This window comes from Salvelinus alpinus, chromosome 8, assembly GCF_045679555.1.
Source record: "Salvelinus alpinus chromosome 8, SLU_Salpinus.1, whole genome shotgun sequence".
Lineage (NCBI taxonomy): Eukaryota > Metazoa > Chordata > Actinopteri > Salmoniformes > Salmonidae > Salvelinus > Salvelinus alpinus.
In genome coordinates this window covers 42,658,087-42,681,411 of record NC_092093.1, presented here as the reverse complement: position 1 = coordinate 42,681,411, position 23,325 = coordinate 42,658,087, and the positions used below count along the sequence as shown (strand labels likewise).

General features: G+C 40.8%; 1 long non-coding RNA gene and 1 pseudogene across 1 annotated transcript; one reads left to right on the top strand and one right to left on the bottom strand.

Moving 5' to 3' along the window:
- The window catches only part of LOC139583175 (glutamate receptor ionotropic, kainate 2-like), a 198,807-nt pseudogene that overhangs the window by 117,188 nt on the left and 58,294 nt on the right, over window positions 1-23,325 (top strand).
- LOC139583154 (uncharacterized) lies at window positions 21,022-23,023 on the bottom strand. Its single transcript, XR_011676493.1, has 4 exons — window positions 22,825-23,023; window positions 21,988-22,628; window positions 21,626-21,742; window positions 21,022-21,508 (listed from the first exon to the last, which is right to left on the bottom strand). It is a non-coding gene; the product is annotated as an uncharacterized lncRNA (long non-coding RNA).

Below are 23,325 nucleotides of genomic sequence, written 5' to 3'. Positions count from 1 at the left end.
CTGGTATACTGTTATGTTCAGCTCATAGTGTCTCCTGTTACTGTCCTCTCTTCCACTGGTATACTGTTATGTTCAGCTCATAGTGTCTCCTGTTACTGTCCTCTCTTCCACTGACTTATGTTCAGCTCATAGTGTCTCCTGTTACTGTCCTCACTTCCACCGGCATACTGTTATGTTCAGCTCATAGTGTCTCCTGCTACTGTCCTCCCTTCCACTGGTATACTGTTATGTTCAGCTCATAGTGTCTCCTGTTACTGTCCTCACTTCCACTGGCATACTGTTATGTTCAGCTCATAGTGTCTCCTGTTACTGTCCTCTCTTCCACTGACTGTTATGTTCAGCTCATAGTGTCTCCTGTTACTGTCCTCTCTTCCACTGGTATACTGTTATGTTCAGCTCATAGTGTCTCCTGTTACTGTCCTCCCTTCTACTGACATACTGTTATGTTCAGCTCATAGTGTCTCCTGTTACTGTCCTCTCTTCCACTGGCATACTGTTATGTTCAGCTCATAGTGTATCCTGTTACTGTCCTCCCTTCTACTGACATACTGTTATGTTCAGCTCATAGTGTCTCCTGTTACTGTCCTCCCTTCCACTGACATACTGTTATGTTCAGCTCATAGTGCCTCCTGTTACTGTCCTCTCTTCCACTGACTGTTATGTTCAGCTTATAGTGTCTCCTGTTACTGTCCTCCCTTCTACTGACATACTGTTATGTTCAGCTCATAGTGCCTCCTGCTACTGTCCTCTCTTCCACTGACTGTTATGTTCAGCTTATAGTGTCTCCTGTTACTGTCCTCCCTTCCACTGATATACTGTTATGTTCAGCTCATAGTGTCTCCTGTTACTGTCCTCCCTTCCACTGACATACTGTTATGTTCAGCTCATAGTGTCTCCTGTTACTGTCATCTCTTCCACTGACATACTGTTATGTTCAGCTCATAGTGTCTCCTGTTACTCTCCTCTCTTCCACTGACTGTTATGTTCAGCTCATAGCTCAACTCACTCACTCACTCACTCACTCACTCACTCACTCACTCACTCACTCACTCACTCACTCACTCACTCACTCACTCACTCACTCACTCACACCTCTCCCTGCTCTTACTGACAACTACCATGACACCTACCACCTACCCTCGTTCCATTTACTGTAACAAGCATCCACACCCACTGAGCACCGACCGACACTGGACGTCAATGGATGATGAAAAGTAGTTGATTTGGTCAGTCCGCCCTGGCCGGACCAAATCTGAACCAATCATAGAAGTCTATGTTTCACAAGGTAGGACAGCAGAGTAGACTACACTACGGTACATTAAAGAACAGTAAAGTAAATAAAAATACAGTACAGTAAAAGTTAAAAAAATACAGTACAGTAGAGTAGAGCACACAAAGGTAGAGTACAGTATAATGTATTGTACTGTACTGAACATATCTACAGTACATTACTGTACTCTACTGTACTGAACACTACTGTTCTGTGCTGTACAGTGAACTTGTGAAACAAAGATATCTATGATTGTTTCATATTTGTTCTGGTCCGGATCAATCAAATGTGTTCTTGTTTGGGGGCAGGACTCATAATTGCCAGTGTATAGAATAATACCCAAATATGCAAAAGAAGGATACTGCATATTTTAGATTTGTGTACCTATTCAGGATACCTTACAATGAAAATAATGATATTCATATCCATAATTATGCATTTCTGTATAGTACAGATCAGGGACACATGATGTAATGGTGTTACTGTAATTCCGTTAGCAGATGTAAATCTACTTCATCCAATGTAGTTCAATAACCAAAATATAAGTCAAGGTGTCATAGCTGACACCCCATTCTTTGTGCAGACATCTTTGAATCTTAATTCGGAGCAGATATTTATTAACAGAGGTTTTGGAAAACGTGGTTGACCAAAAAACTGAGGGAGATTTTACCGTAATTCTGTTGCCAAACTCTGCATCTGCATAATTCTTCCAGTGAATGCATTTTTGGGAAATGTTCTGTGTAAATTGTTCTAAGTAATCCTTGTGCATAGAGTTTGGTTTTGGTATGGTTTGTTTAACTTTAAATGAAAGTTTTTTTGTTTTTGGCATACATTTGAAGGTGAAAAAGCCTAAGTCAAAGTGTAATTCCGTTATTGTGGAATTGCCCATAACCACATATCTATAATATGGTGGTTCTGATGATAGGGAACAAGATTGTGACAAAGGGAATGATGGGAGCTTGAAGCCAGCTATGGGACTGTGACCCCCCCCCCCCCCCCCCCACACACACACACACACACACACACACACGCACGCACACAAACACACAGGGGCAACAAAGGGACACACAAATATTCACAGGCTGTAGAGATGACACTGGCCCCATCTCATAGCAAGCTCTGGGGATAAAATAATCAGCAAGGATGGGGATCGAGGAGTGATGGAGAGATGGGATATCAGTTCGTCTGATATGGGCTCTGACACAAGAGGGCTCAAACTCCAAAGCAGAGCCGACAGTGGAAGACTGGCAAGGGGATGAATGCTGACTCTCCTCTCCGGTCTCTCTCTTTCTCTCCCTCCGTCTCTCTATCTCTGCCCTTCTGTCTTTCTGTCTCACCCTCCTTCCTTCTCCCTCTTCTGTCCCCCCTTTCTTTCTCTCCTTCCTTCCCTCCCTCCTTCCCTCTCCTTCTCCTCGCTCTCCCTCCATTCTATCCCTCCTCTCCTCTCTCCTCTCAAGCTGTCAGATGACATGGGGGCTTCTTTGTGCCTATAGAGATGAACTAGACAATGGAGTAGCAGAGTTGTGCCGAGGCTGAGTTGTACAACCCGACCTGCTGCCTGACCCTCCTCTGAAGGATCCATTTACAATGACAGCTCCAAGGAGCTACGCCCTCAATAGCTTCAGTTCAATTGGAGTTTGGAAGTGGATGATTTCACTAGAGTTCATGTGGGACGGCAGAGGCAGGGGGCACTTCTCATTTTAGTAGGAGCAGCTTCTCGATGAGTCCAACAGCCCAAAATTCAAAGGCACTTGTCAACATGGAATTTGAGTTTTTTGGAGTTGATATGATTTGGATATAAAGATTAAATCAGACAATATAACGGTCAGTTAGCTCTTAACCTAACCAAAACTAGGAAGGGGACGAGTATGTAAAGAATGACGTGTATTCATAACTGAATCAGCTGGCATACAGAATCAAAGCAAAATTCCCCAAAATCAATATATAGGCTCAGTGACTGAATCACAAATGAAAATGCTAAATCTTGTCTCCGTTTTAGCTTTTCAACAATGCCTATCTCCCAATGAAAGTAAATGTTCAATTCAGTTCAGTCCCAAAGTCCAGCAGAAAAAAATCACAAATAAGCAAAAAGCTAAATAATCAGACGTTTGTTTCCTCGTACCTACCCGCAGTTGTTAATAACCCATCCGCAACCAAATCAACTCGTTTTGTAATTTATCGTGTCAACATTGAACATGGAATAAAAGAAAGCCCGGAAGATCACTTCCCCTCAATACAATTTTCACATGGTTTAGGGGGTGTGTTTACAGTTTAGGTTGGCAGCACAAAGAATGGATTAGAATGTGTGAGTGAGACAGGAAGATAAAGACACTAATGTTAGCTTATCACGAAGTTACCATGCCAATAGAAAAACTCAACAACAACTGAACAAAGTTGGCTTGCACTAGCTGACTAGCTAGCACTGGCTGGCTATACTACTGGCTCGCTAGCAAGCTGGCTACTGACTAGCTAGCTAGGCCAACCTGGCTACTGGCTATAGTCATGCTAGCTAGTAGTAGCTAGTGGAAGTAAGTTAGTCCCTCAACATGCTAGAAGATGAAGCTGCCAGGCCAGATCTACCTGCTGAAGAAAGGTGAGGTGTTTTCAATACTGTGCTTCTTGACTGAGTACTAATGCACTGCAGTTACTATCTGGCACTTTTACCTATTTGGCACTTTGCATAGCTACTTTAGCTATAGTTACATATGCAACACTATCCAATTCAGCTATAGTCAGTGTGTGTGTGTGTGTGTGTGTGTGTGTGTGTGTGTGTGTGTGTGTGTGTGTGTGTGTGTGTGTGTGTGTGTGTGTGTGTGTGTGTGTGTGTGTGTGTGTGTGTGTGTGTGTGTGTGTGTGTGTGTGTGTGTGTGTGTGTGTGTGTGTGTGTGTGTGTTCTGAATGTTCCAACAGAAGGGGCACAGTATGGCATCTGAGCAGATCATCATAAAGCTTCATTTAGCCAATACAGTCAGTTCAAATGTGCCTTTTTATTGGTACGGGTCTACTTCAAACATCCTGTTCCTGCTCCCTGAAAGGCAGATGTAGGCTGATGATCAATGATATGGAGCCAATTGGATATTACTTGATTACTGATCTCCCTCCCACCTCTCTCACTCACAGAACATCAAACATGCTTTGACCTCAGCTGAGATCCTCTCCTTCAAGGAAAACCCCTTCTTTACACTTCCTGTTAGGCGTGATGTGTTCAAGGTGCATCTCGCTCAAGTCGTGTAGTATTACCTATAGATGACGACTAGACACGTTCAAATTGTTTCCCGGTGAATGGGTGTCCAGATCAGGCTATTTAATTGCTACTTGTGTGTTTAACTAGTGTGTCCCTCTCACCGATATTTGAATGATCCCTCAAATGCCACACGTTCTCTCTCTCGTTCTCTCCGGGATACATTAGGGGACGTTTCTTTGCTGTTGGCACCTCCTCGTCCTACATTTTGCGTACTCTTGTTCAACTGCTCTTTGTTTAAAATCAGTTTAATTCAATGTAGAAATGTTCTTCAAGTGTGTTTTTTATTGGAAGTTGACAGATGGCACTTGTATGGAGGGATGTGGGCGTGGGGGTGGGGGGGGGGGGGATAAATCGGTGTAGATGTGTTTGGTTAAAGAAACCGTCTCCCCCGTACCTCCCTTCCTTCTCTTGATGACTAATACAAGTGAATGTAATTGCTCCATTTGACCTGTGATCCAAAATCGAATACAATTTAATATTTTCTAAGTTAAAAGCTAAGACAAAATTTGATTTCAGCACATTTACTTTTTTTTTTACACATCTATTCACTACTGGCCAAATGCTTTCACCATCCACTTCAGTGTTACATCTTTTTGGGCCTGTTTTTAAGTCTTAAAGTAAAGCACCTTGGATGAAGTGGTGAAATGTGATATAGCCTGTATTATTATGCTTATGTGCAAGTAACTACCAAAATAGGAAAAACCAACATTAAGTATCTTAATAGGGCGTTGGGCCACCACGAGCCACCAGAAAAGCTTCAATACACCTTGGCAATACACCTTGGATTCTACATGTGTCTGGAACACTATTGGGAGGGATATGATACCATTCTTCCATTTGTTGATGGTGTTGGAAAATGCTTTCTCAGGCGTCGCTCCAGAATCGCCCGTAAGTGTTCAACTGGGTTGAGATCTGGGGATTGAGACGGCAATGGCATAACGTTTACATCGTTTTCATGCTCATCAAGCCACTAATGCCCTGTGGATGGGGGAATTGTCATCCTATGGGTACATTGCCATGGTATCTAAAATAATGGCCTGCCCAGCATTTTTATACTGTGCCTTCAGAAAGTTTTCACGCCCCTTGACTTTGTCCACATTTTGAAATATTAAATTGTATTATTTTGTCACTGGCTTACACACAATACACCATATTGTTAAAGTGGAATTATGTTTTTGAAATGTTTACAGATTAATTAAAAATGAAAAGCTGACATGGTTTGAGTCAATAAGTGTTCAACCCCTTTGTTATCGCAAGCCTAAATAAGTTTGCTTAACAAATGTGCTTAACAAGTCACATAATAAGTTGCATGCACTCACTCTCTGTGCAATAATATTGTTTAACATCATTTTTTAATGACTACCTCATTATGTACCCCACACAATTATCTGTGTGAATTTAAAACATAGATTCAATCACAAATACCAGGGAGGTTTTCCAATGCCTCGCAAAGAAGGGTACACATTGGTAGATGGGTAAAAATTAAAAAGCAGACATTAAATATGGTGACTTTAAAAGACTTCTTGAGAATACAGGTGGTGCTATTTTCCCATTAGCATAATTTGCTCTACAGATTAAACTGCCTCTTATTCAATTATTGCTCTTACTATATGCATATAAATAATACCATTGGAAAGAAAACAATCTCTAGTTTCTAAAACCGTTTCAATTTTGTCTCTGAGTGATACACAAGTCATTTGACAGCACTTTCCCTGACCAAGAAGTAGAATGCAAGAAGTCTATGCTCGCTTCAACGCTCTGCCTATATATGGTCATGACCCCTATGACCAGAAACACACTTCATTCGCCTTCCTCTGGGTGTCAAGAGGATGTCAGAGGAGAAATTCTTTGTTTATCTGGTACTGACGTGAAATAAGACCTATTTCTTTGGCGTGACCGACAACTTCCGGTTTTCTGATTCGCACGAGTTGGAGCTGCGATTGTGTACTGTTTTGCTGGCGTTATGGATGAAAACTATCTCCGTGTCGAATTTTGTTTGATACATGTGACCATATCATCGTAATGTATGTTTTTTCAATATAGTTTAATCAGATTATTTGAATTTTTTCGGGAGTTTTGTGGTGTTCCGTTGTCTGATTTTATTTACGTTTGAGAGATCCGTGCCACTCGACCAGTACCTGTGCTAAATGGAGTGGGAAAGGAACAATTCTGAACGGAACCAACGACTCATCTTGACAAAGGACACTTTGATCAACATTCTGATGAAAGATCAGCCATAGTAAGACCCAATTTACGATGTTATATCATATCTGTTGTGCATGTGAACTGGCCGTGGGCGCCTAGCCGAATCTGCCTGGTATAGCTATGCTAATTTAGCGCTACATTTTGTTTTCGTTATAAAACATTTAATAAATCTGAAATATTGTTTGGATTCACCAGATGTTGGGCTTTCAATATCTGTACGCTGTGTATTTTTCTGAAATGTTTTAAGATGAGTAATTCGTTATATGACGTTGGTCTCTGTAATTGTTCTGGCTGGGTCAGCACTATTTCAGATTGCAGCTGCAATGTAGAACTGTGATTTATACCTGAAAAATGCACATTTTTCCAAAAAAAAACTATGCTATACCATAAATATGTTATCAGACTGTCATCTTATGAAGTTGTTTCTTGGTTAGTGGCTATATATATTTTTATTTAGTCGAATTAGTGATAGCTACTGACGCAGGAAAAAACTATTGGGAGTAAAAAAATCGTGTCCTTTGCTAACGTGGTTAGCTAATAGATTTACATATTGTGTCTTCCCTGTAAAACATTTTTTTTTTAATCTGAAATGGTGGCTTTATTCACAAGACCTGTATCTTTCATCTGGTGTCTTGGACTTGTGATTTAATGATATTTAGATGCTACTTGTGACGCTATGCTAGCTATGCTACTCAGTGGGGGGGGGGGGGGGGGGGGGTGCTACCGGATCAGGGTTGGTGACTCGTGAGAAGTTAAAAGAGTTACAGAGTTGAATGGCTGTGGTAGGAGAAACTGAGGATGGATCAACAACATTGTCGTTACTCCATAATATTAACCTAGTTGACAGAGTGAAAAGAAGGAAGCCTGTACAGATAAAAAATATTACAAAACATGTATCCTGTTTGCAACAAGGCACTAATGAGATACGTGCTTTGCCACAATTTTTGCAGTAACGTTTTGTCATGTTATAGATGTAGCTCAACTAGAAAACCTGTGTCACCCTTTAGAACTTCTCACGAATGTTGAAAGATGGATTGGACCACGGCGCAGCATGCATAGACTTCCACATGTTTTATTCTGATGAAACTCACAAACAAAAATAACAAGAGCAACGAAACGTGAAGCTATGTAGTGCTCGCAGGCAACTAGACATAGACAAGATCCCACAAACTAAAGGTGGAAAAAAGGCTGCCTAAGTATGATCCCCAATCAGAGACAACGATAGACAGCTGCCTCTGATTGGGAACCATACCAGGCCAAACAAAGAAATAGGAAAACTAGATTGCCCACCCTAGTCACACCCTGACCTAACCAAAATAGAGAATTAAAAGGATCTCTAAGGACAGGGCGTGACAGAACCCAAAACGACCTTTCTTTAAATTACTATGGCGGTTGCGAACGGCCATGTTTTTGTAACAATAATATCTGTGTCAATATGGCCAAATTAACTTGCTAACAACCTGTTGGCGTAGTCGCGTGGCTGTTGTCATCAACCAGAAACCTTAAACAGGGCATGCTGTTATTTGAATTTTCTACGTTTTTTTAACTTCTTTACTCAAAATGACGGTGCCGAAGCATACATGGCTTTTCACTGTGAAAGAGGCTTTATCTATGTTGGTTGGTGATACAGATTTGCACATGTCCTTGCACTTTGAAAAGCGATGAAGTCAAGCTGAATGAAGTAAGTAAACAGCGTTACATCGTGACATGTCATACCGTAACGTACAGCACACATAAAGGAACTATTTCTGTCTTACAATCTCTCTCCACCAGGTGTAGCACTTCTCTCATCGTTTAAAAACAAGAAATGGATAGTGACGGGGGTAAGGGGGGGATACCTAGTCATATTTTGCATGGTCACTGCAAGCGATCACGACTCTCAAAAAAACTGTTTAGTTCTGAAAATCACTTTAGCACCGTCCTAAAAACCTGATTCAAATATGACACAAACCTTCAAATAGGTATGTAATCACACATTATATAAACTCTTTATAGTGTTTTATTTACATTTTAGAGGCAATAAGGTGATAAGTTGGACAGATTGAGTGAAAAAAAACGAATTTCCCACACAACATCTCTCCTTCTTACTATCACGCATAAGTTTCGCTTCCCCACCCGCCATTTTTAAAAAGACCCGATGGGGCTCATTGCCTGCTTGAATCATGCAGAAACGGGCAGCGTTTAGGTCATGTAATTGATTCTGTTGGAAAGGGGAGAAAGTGTGCTTTACAATGGTATTGACATTACAGTTGATCTGGAAGTATTACGTTTTTGGGGCGCTAAAATAAGGTCAATTGTACGGACCAAGGCGATGTACAAAAGTGAGTGAGTTTACGTTAGCTGTATAGAGTCAGCTAACTAGTTGGCTGTTTTGTCTTGTTTCTACCAATGCAATTCATATAGAAATGGCCCAAGCTGCGTGCTATAGCTAGCTAGCTAACGAGTTAAACTGTCCCAGCTTCGTAACTAATCAGCTAACATTGACGAACTCTGTAGTTAGTCTGTCAGGCTAGAACACAAGAGTTGATTGGAGGAGTGTGTGTGTGTGTGTGTGTGTGTGTGTGTGTGTGTGTGTGTGTGTGTGTGTGTGTGTGTGTGTGTGTGTGTGTGTGTGTGTGTGTGTGTGTGTGTGTGTGTGTGTGTGTGTGCGTGTGGAATGTGAGGCGTGTAACTGTATCACACAATTTATTATGGAAACCCCTTATTAGGAAGAGTATGGTTGAGAAAAAGAAAGAGTAAGGAAGAGAGAATCAGATTACACAGACCCTCAAAGATTTCAAAAACAAATCAAATTTTGATAAACTCCCATATCTATTGGGTGAAATACCACAGTATGCAATCATAGCAGCAATATTTGTGACCTGTTTCCACAAGGCTCCAGGTCATCTACAAGACCCTGCTAGGTAAAGTCCCCCTTATCTCAGCTCGCTGGTCACCATAGCAGCACCCACCTGTAGCACGCGCTCCAGCAGGTATATCTCTCTGGTCACCCCCAAAACCAATTCTTCCTTTGGCCGCCTCTCCTTACAGTTCTCTGCTGCCAATGACTGGAACGAACTACAAAAATCTCTGAAACTGGAAACACTTATCTCCCTCACTAGCTTTAAGCACCAGCTGTCAGAGCAGCTCACAGAGCCCATCTGTAATTTAGCCCAAACAACTACCTCTCCCCCTACTGTATTTATTTATTTTGCTCCTTTGCACGCCATTATTTCTATCTCTACTTTGCACATTATTCCACTGCAAATCTACCATTCCAGTGTTTTACTTGCTATATTGTATTTACTTCGCCACCATGGCCTTTTTTTGCCTTTACCTCCCTTATCTCACCTCATTTGCTCACATTGTATATAGACTTATTTTTCTACTGTATTATTGACTGTATGTTTGTTTTACTCCATGTGTAACTCTGTGTTGTTGTATGTGTCGAACTGCTTTGCTTTATCTTGGCCAGGTCGCAATTGTAAATGAGAACTTGTTCTCAACTTGCCTACCTAGTTAAATAAAGGTGAAATAAAAATAAATGTAAAAAAGATAAGAGCAAAGGGCACTGTATATAGACATAATATGACATTTGAAATGTCTTTATTCTTTTGGAACTTTTGGAACTGTTAATTTGTAATTGTTTATTTAACTTTTGTTCATTATCTATTTCACTTGCTTTGGCAATGTAAACATATGTTTCCCATGCCATTGAATCCCTTAAATTGAATTGAAATTCAATTGACAGTGTGAGAGGGAGAGAGAGAGGTTATGTTCCTGACTAGAGCTGTAAAAGTGGTAGGAAGTTATATCTCTTCCAGGACTTGTAATGGATTACAGCAAGAAAATGGGCGGGTTTGACCATCTTGACAAACTGAGGACCTATTAAAATGATGGAAGTATGTGTTTTGGGGGATGCTCAACATTGCTGTCATAAATGCATACTTTGTGTGGTGGACCCTGCAAAGGCCCCTTCCCATAAACTGCAGGCACTGGTCCCTGAAGGCATTCAAAATGCAGCTTGTGTGTTCACTTTGTGATATGGCTACAGTGGCAGGTATAGGGGAGCCAGGAGTGTGGCACCGGGGTGTGTGGACCGAGTTGTAACTCATTTGAAAGCAGATGAAGTTTGAAGGGCACCAGAGTGTGGTGTGCATCTGGAGTGGACACAAGGCAAAGAGCCTAGAAACCTACTTTGGGTGCTCTCGGTGTTCTGTGCCACTTTGCAGGATGGGGCTGTGCTTCCAGAAGTTCCATGACATGTTGTAGGCTAAATGCAAACACTAAAGTGACAGTGTGAAATATGAATTTTTCCTTGAAATATGTTATTGTCACTGAACAGTTGTTTTTTTGTCTTCTGTCTCTATCTAACCTATCTAAATAAGATTTAGAACAGACCAGGCCTGACACAAAATGTAGAAATAGTAGCCTTCTTTTTGACAACACTCCTGGCTCCCCTATACCTGCCAATGTTGCATTCATTGAATTGTTGTCAAAGAAGGCTACTATTTCTACATTTTGTGTCAGGCCTGGTCTGTTCTAAATCTTATTTAGATAGGTTACCTACATTTTGAAATAGCCTCTGAATTATCACGTTTCAGGTATGACCCAGATGCAGACAGTATTGAACAAACAAACATTTATTTATAATACAGGAGCAGGCAAACGACAGGTCAAAGGCAGGCAGGGGTCAATACTCCAGAGAGGGTGCAAAGGGTCCAGAACGGCAGGCAGGGTCAGGGCAGGCAGGGGTCAATAATCTAGTCAGGTGGGGCAACGGTCGACCCCGGGAAGGACTAGAAAACAGGAACAAGGAACATGCAGGAGCAGGGGAACAAACGCTGGTAGGTTTCACGAACAAAACGAACTGGCAACAGACAAACAGAGAACACAGTTATAAATACACAGGGGATAATGGGGAAAATGGGCGACATCTGGAGGGGGGTGTGGACAAGCACAAAGACAGGTGAAACTGATCAGGGTGAGACACTGAATAGTTTTTTGCATTTTTACATTGTTACAGAAGTAACAATCGTTGTCAATCAAATAGTCTACTTTGTGGGTTTTGTCCTCTTGTCACATGTTGGATAATTGTTTTATTTATATGTAAATAATATTTATAAGTACAGTGCATTCGGAAAGTATTCAGACCCCTTCACTTTTCCACATTTTGTTATATTACAGCCTCATTCTAAAAGGGATCAAATAATTTTCTTTCCTCATCAATCTACACACAATACCCCATAATGACAAAGCGAAAACAGGTTTTTATGAATTTTTGCAAATTTATGAAGAATTAAAACAGAAATACCTTATCTACATACCTATTCAGACCCTTTGCTATGATACTCGAAATTGAGCTCAGGTGCATCCTGTTTCCATTGATCATCCTTGAGATGTCTCTAGAGCTTGATTGGAGGCCACCTGTGGTAAATTAAATTGATTGGATATGATTTGGAAAGGCACACACCTGTCTATATAAGGTCCCACAGTTGACAGTGCATGTCAGATCAAAAACCAAGCCATGAGATCGAAGGAATTTTCCGTAGAGTTCCGAGACAGAATTGTGTCGAGGCACAGTGTTACGATCGTCGTAATGAGCGGACCAAGGCGCAGCGTGAGTATAGTTCCACATATTTTTAATAATATGTAATAAGAAACAAGAAACAACGAAACGTGAAGTCATGACGTGCACACAGGCAACTAAACACAAACAATATCCCACAAACACACGTGGGAAAAATAGCTACCTAAATATGATCCCCAATTAGAGGCAATGATTACCAGCTGCCTCTAATTGGGAACCATACAAAACACCAACATAGAAATATTAAGCTAGAACACCCCCTAGACACGCCCTGACCTACTACACCATAGAGAAACAAGGGCTCTCTATGGTCAGGGCGTGACACACGGATCTGGGGAAGGGTACCAAAACATTTCTGCAGCATTCAAGGTCCCGAAGAACACAGTGGCCTCCATCAGTCTTAAATAGAAGAATTGTCCGTAGAGCTCCGAGACAGGATTGTGTCAAGGCACAGATCTGGGGAAGGATACCAAAACATTTCTGCTGCTTTCAAGGTACCAAAGAACACAGTGGAAGAAGTTTGGAACCACCAAGACTCTTCCTAGAGCTGGCCGCCCGGCCAAGCTGAGCAATCGGGGGAGAAGGGCCTTGGTCAGGCCGATGGTCACTCTGACAGAGCTCCAGTTCCTCTGTGGAGATGGGAGAACCTTCCAGAAGGACAACCATCTCTGCAGCTCTCCATCAAGCAGGCCTTTATGGTAGAGTGGGGAATGAGGAACACGATTCTCTGGTCTGATGAAACCGGTGAAGCATGGTGGTGGCAGCATCATGCTGTAGGTGTCACGTGTGCTTCCTCTCCTGCCTCTAGGTCACCAGGCTGCTCGTTATGGTGCACGCCTGTCACCATCTTTATGCGCACCTGTGCGTCATCAGACTCACCTGGACTCCATCACCTCCCTGATTACCTTCCCTATATATGTCACTCCCTTTGGTTCCTTCCCCAGGCGTTATTGTTTCTGTTCCTATGTCATGTCTGTGCGTTGTTCCTGTTTCTTATTTTCTATTATGTTGTGTTTATTTATTAAAGCACTCACTCCCTGAACTTGCTTCCTGACTCTCAGTGCACATCGTTACAGTGGGGATGTTTTTCAGCAGCAGGGACTGGGAGACTATTCAGGATCGAGGGAAAGATGAACTGAGCAAAGTACAGAGAGATCCTTGATGAAAACCTGCTCCAGAGAGCTCAGGACCTAAGACTGGGGCGAAGGTTCACCTTCCGAGAGGACAATGACCTTAAGCACACAGCCAAGACAACGCTGGAGTGGCTTCGAGACAAGTCTCTAAATGTCCTTTAGTGGCCCAGCCAGAGCCCAGACTTGAACCCGATCTAACATCTCTGGAGGGACGTGAAAATAGCTGCGCAGCGATACTCCCCATCCAACCTGACAGAGCTTGGGAGGATCTGCAGAGAAAAATGGGAGAAACTCCACAAATACAGGTGTGCCAAGCTTACAGCGTAATACCCAAGAAGACCCGAGGCTGTAATCACTGCCAAAGGTGCTTCAACAAAGTATTGAGTAAAGGGTCTGAATACTTATGTAGACATGATATTTCCCTTTTTAAAATTTTTATACATTTGCAAAAATTCTAAAGAACAGTTTTTGCTTTGTCATTATGGGGTATTGTGTGTAGATTGACGAGCAAAAACTATTTAATATATGTTAGTATAAGGCTGTAACCTAACAAAATGTGGAGAAAGTCAAGGGGTCTGAATAACTTCTGAATGCACCGTATAATATATTATACTTGGTCGATTTTAAGTGAGTAATTTAGTAAAATTTACAACAATTTAAATACTCGTGTTTTTTGTTGTGTTGAGTGTCAATTGTTTTTTGACAGTGAGTATCTTTACACAATGGATGACAAAATTAGTGTTATTCTTATTGACATGTATGTGGTGTCATATTAAAGATTAGGTTGTGCTTTTTTAACTAAGTTAACTTGTAAATGTCATTTGTTGTTTGTTTTTGAGCTATGTCTGTTTGTTAGAAATGCGTGATAAAGCAATTTTATCTTGAAAATTCGAAGTCATTTCCAGCAGCATTCTAGAAATATATTGGGGTCTAAAGGGTCAAATGCAGTGTTAGTACAAGGAACCCATGCTCTCAAGGGTCAAATGCAGTGTTAGTACAAGGAACCCATGCTCTCAAGAAGCAAGCAATTCAACCGTAAAAGGGCAAAAACAGATACAACAATATTCAACACTATATACATTGCACCAGGAGATGTCTGGAAAACAACTAGCTCTAAGTAAAAGGTACCTGTGGTACATTAAGGGCAGGTTTACCTGACACAGAAAGCACCTTCAATTCATCATTTTCATTGATCTTGCTTTTTAGTCTAGGCCTAGGCTTAATTTGTGTCTGAGAAACTGTCCATAAATCCATTAGCCGCAACATAAATATTGCACTGAGTAGGTGTAACTAGTGGCAGAGCCATAGTGAGACAAACTTTTCTCCAAATTGGCACAAAAATACATTCTCATTCATAATTTAGTTTGGCTCCGTTTCACAACCAGGGGCAAATGAGCCAGATTTACTATATTGAAATTATGACTGGGATTGGTGTGTTTTACTTTATTTTACTCTGAGCCAAAAACCAACTGAAAAGGAGCATTGTGCTTATGTTACCCTTTGAAACAGCTAACTCCATACAAGTGACATCTGTCAACCTTTAGTAGAGGTAGTAGCACATTACTGCAATATAGTTGATTAAGAAGTATACAACATAGGAGTATTCTGTAAATACACTACAATTCAGCCATATTTGAGATCTGACCCAGGATTGGGCTGTGCTTTTTTGGCATTTTTTTTTGGAGAGGCGAGTCTTAATCACATAAAAAAAATATTATTTGGCAAGGAATACTATTTGTAGATCAGTGATTCTACACCTCACTTTGCTCAAGCTGATCCTCTCCAACAGACTCAGAAGAAGCTAAAAATGGGTCAATTCGGAGGTAGTTAAAGGGAAGGGTCAGTGAAACCAACCATTGGAGTATATTGTAGCGAATTCAGGGGGTATTCTCAACAGGGACTCGAACCCGAATGCAGCGACTGTCTATCCAACACCTTAACTGTACACAAAAAGGTTTGGAACACACACACACACACACACACACACACACACACACACACACACACACACACACACACACACACACACACACACACACACACACACACACACACACACACACACACACACACACACACACACACACACACACACACAGCAGTAGCCATCCAGTGCTAGCTAGCCAAATAATGTAAGCTAACTTTGTTTCGTTGTTGTTGAGTTTCTTCTATTGCTTTGTGCTAATTATAATGTTTATAATCTCAAAATTGATTAATAAATGTTGTTGTCATTTGTTTTCTGTCATTACATGTCCAATTTTGACATGAATTAGAAAACAAGTCGATTTTTCAGAACTTCGACATATTTTTTTAATTTTTATTTTTTTTTTAGATAGGCCTACGTTCCTGCTTTGAACTTCCAACATTGTGGTAGGCTATTTGTTAGTGAACTTGTCTATAATTAGATAGATGCAGATTCTCTTCTGTCATTAGCCTACTTGTTACACTAGAAGAGTAAAATAAACCCTTGATCACCAGAATGTCACAAATGATCGAATGAATGCCATCTGTAGACTTGAAGTCTTTCTCTTTCCTCTCATCTCTTATCTCTTCTCCCCTGCAGCAAAGACGTTAAGGGAGTGGGGAGAAAATGTAGTCAATAAAAAAAATCAATGGAAAAATGTCCTGTGCATAATTTCAAAATTACATTAGTTTGACTGGTTTTAAGCAAATGAAAAGCTGTTAAAACGACCCAACATGTTTTTGATAAGATTTCAGGTCGGCTTGGAAGCATTTTTTATGTGGGTTGAAATATGCCGCTGATAAAGATAGCACCTTTTCAGATGGTCCCTAACTGCGCATTCATTCTCTCAAGATGCTGAAATAAATAAATCATATTTCTCCACTTCTGCTACATTTCGTGTAGGCCTATCATTTTACTGCAAGAAATGCTTAATGTGAGAGCTTATAGACCTAGAGACGTGACATTTTGAAGTCCCCGTCATTTGTGACTGTCAAATTCGTATAGCACCTCACAATCATCACACATAACACTGCTGTCATCCTCTTTCACCACTTCACCAAATCCTTTCCAAACATTAGACGACTCCTTTGGTCCTCCGTTCTATTTATTTTCATCTATCAATTTCGCAGCTTTTCTTTTGTTGAATTAAACTCTGACATTGTCCTTTTTTGCATCAGTGGATCGACGTGAACTTTTTCTGCCCAGGTGTTTTCTCTTTATTCAAGCCACAGCCCTTCATCCATTCAAGCTTTTCATAACCCTAAACCTGCCTGCGCAATTTTAAGATTCAACCCACGCATCACTAGTCCACACAAAGAAAATACAATATCCCTTACTAGTTTCCTAGTTTAAAATCATTTCTGACTACAGCCTTTAGTCAAGATGGCTTCCCACTACAAAGATGTTCTATTATATTGACAAGATAGTCTTGAGTGACCACTCTAACAATGGAAATGCATGTCCTCAAAGATGGAAGATCAGGTGGGACCATTTTAGCCAATGGGAAGGCAGATATGCCTTCTCAGATATGCATGTGAACAACATGCACAACTCCGATATAAAGTATATATTTTTTCAAAGTTGCAGTTTGGCTGGCAGGGATTTCCTTGTCCCATTGTGCACTAGCGACTCCTGTGGCGGGCTGGGTGTAGTGGCTGGCTCCTGGGTTAAGTGGGTATTGTGTTAAAACAGTTGTGTTTTGGAGGACGCACAGCTCTCGACCTTCGCCTCCCCCGAGTCTGTACGGGAGTAAGACTGTAACTACCAATTGGGGAGAAAAAGGGTTAAAAAATAAACAACCTAACCATTGTGAAACTTATTTGTGATCAAGTCATATTGCCTGTCTGTTTCTAGGATCATACAATCACATGGTATCATTCAGAGTCTACACGATATGGCATGTAGAGTGTGTTGTTTTGGAGTGGAGTTGATTGGCACTGTGGCCAATTGTGCCATCTGCAGCAGCGCCCGCTCTGCCCACGATCTCCAGGGAGTGGGCATGGCTATCAGGAGACATTAGTCTCCATGGTGACAAGCTGGCCGGCCAGAGAGCCTGATATTCCTCCAAAGGATTTTTATTTCACCTTTATTTAACTAGGCAAGTCAGTTAAGAACAAATTATTATTTTCATTGACGGCCTAGGAACAGTGGGTTAACTGCCTTGTTCAGGGACAGAACGGATATGGAGAGGGAAGTGGATGATGCAGCATATTAGTATTTAGAATTTTTTTTAATTCATTTTACACATTTGTAGCCAAGAGATTTCAGTGTGCTGTAGACTGCTAGATACAGTTGAAGTCTGAAGTTTACATACACCTTAGCCAAATACATGTGAACTCAGTTTTTCAAAATTCCTGACATTTAGTCCTAGTAACAAGACTCTGTTTTAGGTCAGTTAGGATCACCACTTTATTTTAAGAATGTGAAATGTCAGAATAATAGTACAGAGAATTATCTATTTCAATAGTACAGAGAATTATTTTTTTATTTCAGCTTTTATTCCTTTCATCACATTCCCAGTGGGTCAGAAGTTTACATACACTCAATTAGTATTTGGTAGCATTGCCTTTAAAATGTTTAACTTGTGTCAAACGTTTCGGGTAGCCTTCCACAAACTTCCCACAATAAGTGCATTTTGGCCCATTCCTCCTGACAGAGCTAGTGTAACTGAGTCAGGTTTGTAGGCCTCCTTGCTCGCACATGCTTTTTCAGTGCTGCCCTCAAATTTTCTATTGGATTGAGGTCAGGGCTTTGTGATGGCCACTCCAATACCTTGACTTAGTTGTCCTTAAGCCATTTTGCCACAACTTTGGAAGTATGCTTGGGGTCATTGTCCATTTGGAAGACCCATTTGCGACCAAGCTTTAACTTCCTGACAACTTCCTGATGTCTTGAGATGTTGCTTCAATATATCCACATAATTTTCCTTCCTAATGTTGCCATCTATTTTGTGAAGTGCCCCAGTCCCTCCTTCAGCAAAGCACCCCCACAACATGATGCTGCCACATGATGCTGGTGTTCTTCGCCTTGCAAGCATCCCCCTTTTTCAGAGGTAGGCTTGATTACCAACATCGACGAGACGGCCAACAGGGAGGAGGTGAGGGCCCTCGGAGTGTGGTGTCAGGAAAATAACCTCACACTCAACGTCAACAAAACAAAGGAGATGATTGTGGACTTCAGGAAACAGCAGAGGGAGCACCCCCCTGTCCACATCGACAGGACAGTAGTGGAGAGGGTAGTAAGTTTTAAGTTCCTCAGCGTACACATCACGGACAAACTGAATTGGTCCACCCACACAGACAGCGTTGTGAAGAAGGCGCAGCAGCAGCAGAAAATGCCAAGAAAGTGCAAAGCTGTCATCAAGGCAAAGTGTGCCTACATTAAAGAATCTCAAATATAAAGTAGATTTAGATTTGTTTAACACTTTTTTGGTTAATACAGGATTCCATATGTGTTATTTCATAGTTTTGATGTCTTCACTATAATTCTACATGTATTTTATGACACTCATTTTCTACTTTGTGTATCGCTGTATCATCATTTAGACTAAGGTTTGTGCAGATTTGAAGTCAATGACGTTCAGAATGAGACGAGGTGGTGATAATTAATGGATGACTAATATGATAACAATATATTCTGATATATTCTTGAATTAATTTGGGAAACAGTAACTCATTAAACCAACTTTTTCCGTGGTGCCCCAAGATTGTTATTGAGTTAATTATTACATGATTAATTCAATAATTTAAATAATTAACCTCTCTTGGGCACGTGAGACCGTAGCGTCCCACCTCTTCAACAGCCAGTGAAGCTGCTGGGCGCCAAATTCAAATACAGAAATACTCATTATAAAAATTCAGAAAACAAAACATATTTTACATAGGTTTAAAGATTAACTTCTTGTGAATCCAACCACGGTGTCAGATTTAAAAAATGCTTTACGGCGAAAGCATACCTTACGATTATGAGAACATAGCCCACTAGACAAATCATTACAAACAGTAGCCAGCCAGATAGAACAGTTACACAATTTAGAAATAGAGATCAAATGAATCCCTTACCTTTGATGATCTTCCATATGGTTGCACTCAGCAGACATTCATTTACTCAATAAATGTTCCTTTTGTTCGATAAAGTCTCTTTATAACAAAAAACCTCTGTTTTGTTCGCGCGTTTTCTTCAGTAATCCACAGGCTCAAATGCAGTCAAAACAGGAAGACAAAAAAATCCAAATTGTATCTATAAAGTTCATAGAAACATGTCAAACGATGTTTATATTCAAACCTCAGGTTGTTTTTAGCCTAAATAATCGATAATATTTCAACAAGAACGTCGTCAATATAAAATGTAAACAAGAAACGCGCTCTCTCGGTTGTGCGCATGAAAAGCCCTGTGAAACTTTAGAGTCCAGTCATTCAGACTGCTCTTTCTTCCTCATTTTTCAGAATACAAGCCTGAAACACTTTCTAAAGACTGTTGACATCTATTGGAAGGCATAGAAACTGCAATTTAAGTCCTAAGTCAACGGATACTGTAATGGCAATGAAAAGAAAACTACAAAACATAAAACAAAAACTATTTCCTGAATGGATTTTTCTCAGGTTTTCGCCTGCCAAATCAGTTCTGTTATATTCACACACACTATTTTAACCGTTTTGGAAACTTTAGAGTGTTTTCTATCCAAATCTACCAGTTATATACATATCATATATTCTGGGCCCGAGAAACAGGCAGTTTAATTTGGGCATGCATTTCATCCAAAATTCCGAATGCTGCCCCCTACCCTAGAGAAGTTAAACATAGTTAATTGACTTGATAAAATAACCATCATCACATTAATGATAGTCACAAAACTACATTCAAAAAATATTTTATCTCTGATCTAGGTCAGGGATGGTCAACTCCAGTCATCAGGGGCTTGATTGTTGTCACACTTTTGTCCCGGCTAACTCTTGACTCCAATAATCAACTAATCATGGTCTTCAGTTTAGAATGCAATTAGTTTAATCAGGTGTGATCGTCAGGTATGATAGAATAATATTTGGTGAGAATTAACTATCTTTCAGCTAGAGGAGACTCTACTATAACAAGTCTGAAGTGTCTATTCATTGAAAACTGCAAAGGACTACACTGACATCCCAGAACTTCAGAAAGCAGTGTTGAAAAGACTGGGGGTACCAAGCAGAATGATCCTCAGATCAGATGACCCAAGACTCCCTGAAATGGCACCACCAACAACGGCTGAGCTGCTACAACTTCGAGGAGATGCTCGCCACACAACACGGGTGCAGTAAGCACACCTTTGAGCTGGGAAGGACTGGAGCTTTCCCTGCTGTCAGACTTGGTGGTTCCCGGGAAGTTTTAAAACCTTCAGAAAACTGTCAATCATATAAATAAGGGAAGTTTGTGAGGGCAACAATAAACTTTTGAGAAACAATACTTGTGCATTTTCTGTCTAGCATATAGTCGTCATTATTGTACTTTTGGAATTATTTACTAAACTATTCTCTTTTCCTGGACATCTATGCTCTTGACAGTTTACACTTTAATTTAGCAAACCTACAGGTGGGTAGATATCCAGAAAGACGGATGGACTACCCTCGTGTAAATACAGTACAAAACAAGTCAGTCCAATTATACAGGTCAGGTCAAATCGTTTTATTAAGGAGATATACAAGGTAGTCTCCGTAACCTTCCTCAAAATAACAAAAGCACAGTGTAAGGGAAACATTCCGATAAAGTACTGAACTGAACTGACCAGACTAAAGAAAAATTCACACCAAAATCGACTTAAAGATATCACCAAATCAAGTATTTTTCCTAATTGGGATCCAAATGAAGAATAAAGTACAGTGTAGTTGTGGAAAGTGTTAACCTGTTATGTAAACATACAGTACTTGGTAATAAATAAATGGAATATTGCAGTGGTGAAATGGCAGGAGTTGTGTGTAATAGTGTGTAGAAGTCTCCCTGCAATTCATGCAGGTGCACCAGCGAGGTTGTCTGGAGACCCTAGGCTAGCTCTCCGGTACTCCATGATGTGAAACATCACTCCAGGTAGACGGGAAGCAGCCAGCTCCAGCACCTCTCCCCTTTCTTCAAAGGACAGTTCTTGCAATTTAAGCTGTAATGATAAGAAAAAAGTAACATGAAATTACAGAATGCAGCCAAATGTTGTGTGATATGATTACAATGTTGTGAAATGGGTAAATAGTACCACAGGTGAAATATTTTTACTAACCATCATCTCGGCCAGCCTCTCTTCTTGCAGTCAGGCAGCCCTTTGAAGGTCTTCCTGTCCAATTCTTTCTTTCTGCACCTCTGCCTGTGCCCCTGGATGGTCTACGGCTCTTCAAAACTGGAATCCCACAGAAAAAAACATGTACACAACACTTATTAGGATTGTATGGTAATGTTCAATACATGGTCTTTTATGTATAAGCAATAAGGATTTTCATGCAGAAGAGTATAACACATCTACAATCCATACACCACATCTTTATAGCCATAGCTCTCGAGAATCAAGGGGCCATCCCAGTGAACCCACAAATGCTAGCTAGTAAAGCTAGGAGTACAGCTTCGATACACCTGTACTGACCTCACCTTCTGGATGATAGCGGGATGAACAGGCAGTGGCTCGGGTGGTTGTCCTTGATGATCTTTTTGGCCTTCCTGTGACATCGGGTGTTGTAGGTGTCATGGAGGGCAGGTAGTTTCCCCCAGGGAAAGGGGTTGTGCAGACCACACACCCCTCAGAAGAGCCTTGTGGTTGTGGGCGGTGCAGTTGCCGTACCAGGCGGTGATGCAGCCGGACAGGATGCTCTCAATTGTGCATCTGTAAAAGTCTGTGAGGGTTTTAGGTGACAAGCTCAATTTCTTCAGCCTCTTGAGATTGAAGAGGCGCTGTTGCGACTTCTTCACCACACTGTCACTGTCTGTGTGGGTGGACCATTTTAAGTTTGTCCGTGATGTGTACGCTGAGGTAATAAAAACTTTCCACCTTCTCCACTGCTGTCCCGTCGATGTGGATAGGGGGGTGCTCCCTCTGCTGTTTTCTGAAGTCCACGATCATCTCCTTTGTTTTGTTGACGTTCAGTGAGAGGTTGTTTTGCTGACACCACACACCGAGTGCCCTCACCTCCTTCCTGCAGGCTGTCTCATCGTTGTTGGTAATCAAGCCTACTACTGTTGTGTCGTCTGCAAACTTGATGATTGAGTTGGAGGCGTGCATGAAGGGCAAAGGACTAGCCAAAACCAAAGTTATTTTCAATGAATGCAGAGCTATGATAGTCAAAATTCATTATTTTACAATGTATTTTTTTTTACAAAAGTCTGTTAACTAATCTACAAAAGCTATTGTCATATTGATATATTTTACCAGGCAGGGAAATTCACTATAGCTATTGACAACCATTTAGCTAGCTAGCTAATGTTACCTACCTTTTTGGCTAACAACGTGAATATTTTAACATGTACATTTTTTTAACCTGTTCGTAAGACATTGTTTCTCAAGTAGAATCAAGTTATCTTCAACGTTGTCCATAACTGTTATCACATCGCATGCATCCACAGTCTCAAATTTCCTGAAAATGTCGAAATTGGCAACACTAGGTTTCCACGAGATGAAATAGCCACAAAGTCTCAGAGCGGATGTTGATGCTACGTCATCCGACCAATGAGAGCTGGGGTTTCTGGGATACGTGTTCAAATCTCAAAGAAATACTACATTCTTGTCAGAAGGGTCCAAAAACACCTGTACCCACATAGTTACGCAGTGCAGGTTTAATTAAAAATGTTATGACATTATAGTGCCCTTCATGATATAATAATGCTCTGACATCATAATGCCCTTGATGAAGCAGGCCTAATAATGATCTGACATCATAATGCACTTTATTATGTAATCATGCTCTGACATAACAATGCACTGTATTGTATTTA